General features: G+C 37.7%; 1 non-coding gene across 1 annotated transcript; it reads left to right on the top strand.

The window, feature by feature from the left end:
* Window positions 1–4,460: 4,460 nt before the first annotated feature.
* LOC149319388 (U6 spliceosomal RNA) lies at window positions 4,461–4,567 on the top strand. Its single transcript, XR_016280346.1, has one exon. It is a non-coding gene; the product is annotated as a U6 spliceosomal RNA (small nuclear RNA).
* The last annotated feature ends 1,394 nt before the right edge of the window (window positions 4,568–5,961 follow it).

The following is a 5,961-nucleotide window of genomic DNA, read 5'->3' on the forward strand; positions in this document are numbered from 1 at the left end:
CCTATCTTCCACTGGTCTGCTCAGGGCCTGCAGATCAAGGCTTGTAACCTCCCTAATTGATTCTGGTTTGTGGCCTCCCTCTTTTTATACTGCAACCCACCTTTCCTAGCATTATTGTCTTTTCTAATGAGTCGGGCCATCTCATGATGCAGCCACAGTACGACAGTCTCAATTTAGTCATCTTAGCTGCCAAAGAGAATTCAGGCTTGATCTATTCAAGGATCTATTTGTTTGTATTTTTGGCTATCCATGGTATTCTCAGCACTCTTCTCCAGCTCAACATCTCAAATGAGTTGGTTTTCTTTTTATCAATTTTCTTCACTGTCCAGTTCTCACATCTGTACATGGTGATGGAAAATATGATGGTTTGGATGATCCTAATTTTGGTGCTCAGTTTTATATCTTTGCATTTCTAGTTCTGTCATAGCCCCCTTTTCAACTTTTAGTCTGCTTCTGATTTCTTGACTGCAATCCCTGTTCTGATCAGGGAAACGCTTAACTATTTCAGTTTCCTCATTGTCTAGATCAAATTTCTGTAACTCCTCTTTGGTGATGACTTGGAGAATTCTAACTTTAGTGCTCAGTACTCTTTAGGATCTTGCTTAGTTCTTTCACACTGCTCTTCCCATTACTAGTCTTCTTTCTTAACTGGTGAAAAATTCCATGATGGAGTGTTTTCTCCTATTTCAAGACTTCTCCAATGGATTATTCAGATGGTGAAAATAATCTAAGATGAATCCAGTTCAATCTCTGTTGTTCACATTCATCCCGAATACAACCAATTACATTTGAGGGGGAGGAAAATTGGTACTGGGTTGTTTTTTCAAGTTATTTTAAAGAAGATTTGCATCATCAACCATGTGAATAACTGATGCAAATAGACCCAGAATTGAACCCTGCATGCCTTGCTGTATCTGTCCCTTTCTCATTTCCTCCTCCCCCCCCATCTCTTTGTAGCCAGCGGATCCAGGGAGAAGTGGGAAGCATCTGCCACTGCCTTGAGACATCTAGCTGCAGACAGTTTCTCACAGGACTCACCAGCACTCTTGACTGGGAGGTGCAGGACTGGCAAGCATGTGTGAGCAACAAAATAATAAAATAATAATAAATTGTTTATTTATAAACCGCTTTTCCCAGGATCAAAGCGGTGTACAGTATAGAGGTAAATACAATATAAAACAAATGACATATTAAAAATACACATCAATGCCCATTAATTCCACAAATATTGGCTAAAAACATTCCACATTATTAAAATCGCAATTATAAATACCTACATCATTAAACAGTAAGGGGAGGGAAACTTTATTACAAGGAATTGGGAGGGTAGGCTTGTAGGAAGAGGTAAGTTTTAAATGCCTTTTTAAAGGCTTCCACCGTTCCACTAAGGCGGATCTCTTCGGGTAAGGCGTTCCAAAGAGAAGGCGCTACTGCCATAAAAGCCCTTTGCTGGGTAGTCGCCAATCTCACCCTTGGATGACTGAGTACCAATTTTCCTGTTGACCTGAGAGTGCGGGGTGGATTATGCAGGAGACATATGCAGAAATGTAGTTCTGATAAAAAAGTGTTAACAAACCCAGAATGCATGCGTGAGATTATTCACATCGTTGCTCTAAAAATAAAATGACATCTGAACTACCCCCTCCCCAAAGACATAGTGGATTTTCTGTGTAAGAATACTTTTTTTTCCTGAAGTAGCATTCCATAATATGAATATCTCCCTTCATTGAAAATGGTACAGCCAGAAACACGGCTTACTGTCTCAGGCACAGCTTAACTGAATAGATGTGGACATCTGCCATGTGGCTAGAACTAGCATGAATGATTTCTTTAAAAATATAAGTTATATGGACAGAATTCCAAACCTGGAATGGGGTACAGGAGTTTTAATTCCCTACCACCATCTGCCAGTGCAGTCCCACACCTGCAATTTATGTTAGGAAAATGCAAAATACAGTAGCAAGATTAAAACACAAGAAGGCAGGCAAAAATATTAAAGGCCCATAAGTCCTCAACAGGATCTTGGTTTGGATCTTTTGCCCAGTACAACCTTTCCAAACCTAGAAATGAACAAAATTCTTCCCCATCCTTGCAGTGATATCAGTTGGAGGAAACCATATAAGATGCAAGCCCAGTTGTCAAAGAATACTGGCCCAGATGGTGGTCAAGAACATAGAAGTATGAACAGCATTAAAAAGAGAAAGAAAAAAATGTCTTAAGTAGTAACAAAGTAGGCTGGCTTGCTGTTCCACACTTCCTCCTCTTTTACTTAAACTTAATGAGGATGAATTTGGTATCTGCAATGCAGAAATAATGCAGTTTGACACAACTTTAACTGCTATGATTCAATGCTATGGAATTCTGAGAGACGTATTTTTTGAGACATTAAATCTTGTCTGTCGGAGAGCAACAACAAACTACAGTTCCTGGAATTCCAGAGCATTGAGCCATGGAAATTCGATTGGTGGCAACCTGGATTATTTCTGCAGTGTGGATTCAGCCTATGAGAATGGAAATAGCTGAGGCAGAACAGATCAAATTGAGGATGGAAATAATTTAAATAACTTAAGGAAGAACAGTACATACTTTCCATTGTGGGAGGTCAATTCCACCACACCACCACAGACGGGAAAAATGTGGGAGCTCAAAAGCATATTAGTAAATGGGTGGCAATGTGCACATACTCACATTAGTGCAGTTGCGTGCACACACAACCATTGAATAATATGAGATGGGGTGATGGGAGTTCCAATCCGGAGATAGCTAACCTACCAATACAGCAGGACCACTGTATAATGCCATTGTAACTGACATGGCAAGTTCCTATGGAATCCTAGGATTTACAGCTTAGGAAGAGATGTCTAGAATTCTCAGCTAGACAGCTCTAGTGACTCAACAACTCAAGAGTTTCACAGTATAGAACCATGGCAATTAAATTGGAATCATGGTGTCATAATTGTGTAGCATGAAAGAGCCCCGAATTTGGCCCCATTGTTTTGACTTTGGCTTAGCTCAAAGCAAAAGAGGCCCACTGCATGTTTTAGTTAACACTATATTTAGTATAATCTTCATCCAAGGCTAGTGAAGATGAAAGATTGGCAACTATACTTCTAATGACCTAAGATTCAGATGTTTTTAACCCAAATTCATGATTGATCTGTTATTTCTTCATGCTCTGAGCTTTGAAGATTTGAAATGAGGCATAGCGTCTCTATAAAACATTTATTTAAAAATGGGAGAAAGATCAGTCTAGGTATTTTTTAATAGCATTCCTTTAGAAGAAACAGACAATTATTCTTCATGTCCTCCCACCTTTTGGCTGTGAGTGGATAATAAGATACTTGTTGTACTAACATGCTAGAATAAACTAACTGCATTCCAGGAAAAATAAATTTAATTAGATTTTTAAAGGGGAAAGTGCTATTACTGTATAATTCTATTTATATGAACCTAATGTATGTATGTGCCTTCATGTTGCCTGTTGACTTAGCGAGACCCAATGAATTTCATAGGTTTTTTTTAAAGCAAGAGTCGTTTTGCCAGTTCCTACATGAAAAATGTTAAAGATTCCAAAACTGAAGCTTTTCTTCTGTTGCTAAAATATCAGAAAGGCACAGTAGCTAATTCTGTTCATATGCCCTGGGTCTACTCTAGGATTGTTCTAGTTAGGAAGGAAGTGTGTGTTCTTTTTAACTGAAGTTTTATCACCCAAGATCCCTTTTAATTTTAATTGTCTACTTCTATGACATACACTAGCTTCTGGCTTCTTTCAAGTGACAATTGATTCTGTTTCTTCACAAGTTTTCTCAGTGGTAAAGGCTAGTGGCATTCAAACTTTTTACCCTTGGGACCCCCCTTTACATGTATTTGTGGATGTTGCCCCCCCTACTCAATGTATATGAATAAAAAATATTTTGAATATTTCATTTGCACATTCATGTATATTCAGATTTTAACATCTTAGAAGGAAATAACATCATTCCAATCACATTAGTTTTATTTAAGTAAATTCAATATTTAACTTGGTGCATATGTAAATTTTACACACATAAAAAGTTTGGGAGGAGGAGGGGGATCAGGACCTCCAAGTCTCGCTCCCCCCCTTGTGTCCCCCAGGGGTCTCACCCCACCATTTGAGAACCAGTAAAGGATGTAATTCTACATACTGTACATGTATTTGTTGAGTGACTACCACTGAACTCAGGAGCCCTGAGACTGAGTACTTGAAGAACTTTTTCACAAAACTAGGCAGTTGCATCAACAAGTGAAAGGATCAATGAACTTTACCATTATCAGATTCATAGCACAGTATTCAGTAGTGGAATGCATTCTTGTTATTTTCAAAACCTGAGCAGGTCACATTCCCCAGGGTAGTTGAGAAGGAGGGGACATTATAATTTTTTTCAGGCCAGTACCCCAGGAAACAATACACAAGTATGTTGTTATTAAAGAAGTTAATTGTGTTCACTTCGGCAGCACATATACTAAAATCGGAACTATACAGAGAAGATTAGCATGGCCCCTGCACAAGGATGACATGCAAATTTGTGAAGCGTTCCATTAAATAATTTAAATTTGTTTGCTGTAAAATGGGCTTTTAATTTGAGCAAATGCTGCCCCTTTCCTATTTAAAATGTTTAAATTACTTCTTCAGTTGTCTTATGCTTTAAAGAATCTGGGTGGGCTTTTTTGTTCTGAACTTAATGTCCTTCTTTGGTTTTATTGTGAACCATCTTGAGTCCCATGTGGTGGGAGAGAAAGGTTGTGTACCACTCCAACAAGCAAATAAACAAATAGCAGATCATAGCAGGAGAAATTCTGTGCATGTATCTAAATTCCAAATGAGATCTATGCATTTATCAAAACAATTTAACATGGCAGTCTTAAATCTTAATATGGCAATATATACAAAAGAGAAAATTAAGATTTTTAAACCTAAATTTTAATTTTTATTCATTTTTTTCTTATTAATCTCTCAAATTATCTCCTCCTCCCTACTTAAAATGTTCTGAATAATTGGGGGAAAATATTGGTGATTACTGGACTATAAATTTTGTTCATTTATTGTGATCTAGTATTTATACTTCAATTGTTTCTATTCTTCCTTGGAAAGAAACTTCAAATACTTTGGCCCATACTGAGGGGCTCAAACGTGTCTGAGTCATTATGCGTTCCTTATGGTTCTTTGTTATAGTCAGGAAAATGTAACTAGTCACTTACGTCTTTAATTGAAATCAATGGAATTTAAAAGTGCTAAACTTTGGCTAGATATTTCTCAGCGTGTTCTGACAATCAATGGCTTTTCCTGTGGCCATTTCTGAGGAAAAACTATCCTTAACTTTTACCCCAGGGGTATCATATAGTACAACTTGGGGTTTCCGTTACTGCATTTTACAACAGCAGTAATGCAAGAATTTACTGCTGATGTTATAGGGTGAGACAAAAGTGTGCCATTTTATGAAGCCATTAAACACCTTGAAATTTCCCCACATTGAACATCAAGGTTACTGTGTTTCCAAATGTTCCCTGGCACTGCCATTTAGTATGTTTAACCCTGTAGTGTAATAAAATTATATGGTTTGACCAGATATTCAGTAATCCTGGAAGATATAGCATCTGGACAATGTTTTGAGTGCAATTGAATACCTCTGAGATGTCATTGTCAAAATGAAACATCACTCTATCACCAGTACTTGTTAGTAAAGAACACCTGGTGTACACACAGCAAGGTTATTAAATTTCTCTTTCACAAAGAGGCCTTTCAAGGATCATGGAGTTCCCACCTCCCACTTTTTTTTTATGATCAAGATGAAAGTTTAAAATGGGATACCAGAAGGGCTCTATTGTTTTGTTTGTAGATTGCCCAGCATTTGGAGAACAGGAATAATTTATGCAAAGGTTTCTAGAAAATGAAGAAAGGAAATAATACCTGCAACTTGAGGTGCACTGTCCCCAACAGAG

Source organism: Sceloporus occidentalis, unplaced genomic scaffold, assembly GCF_023333645.1.
Source record: "Sceloporus occidentalis isolate IW3139 unplaced genomic scaffold, rSceOcc1.0.p SCAF_2, whole genome shotgun sequence".
Classification (NCBI taxonomy): Eukaryota; Metazoa; Chordata; class Lepidosauria; order Squamata; family Phrynosomatidae; genus Sceloporus; species Sceloporus occidentalis.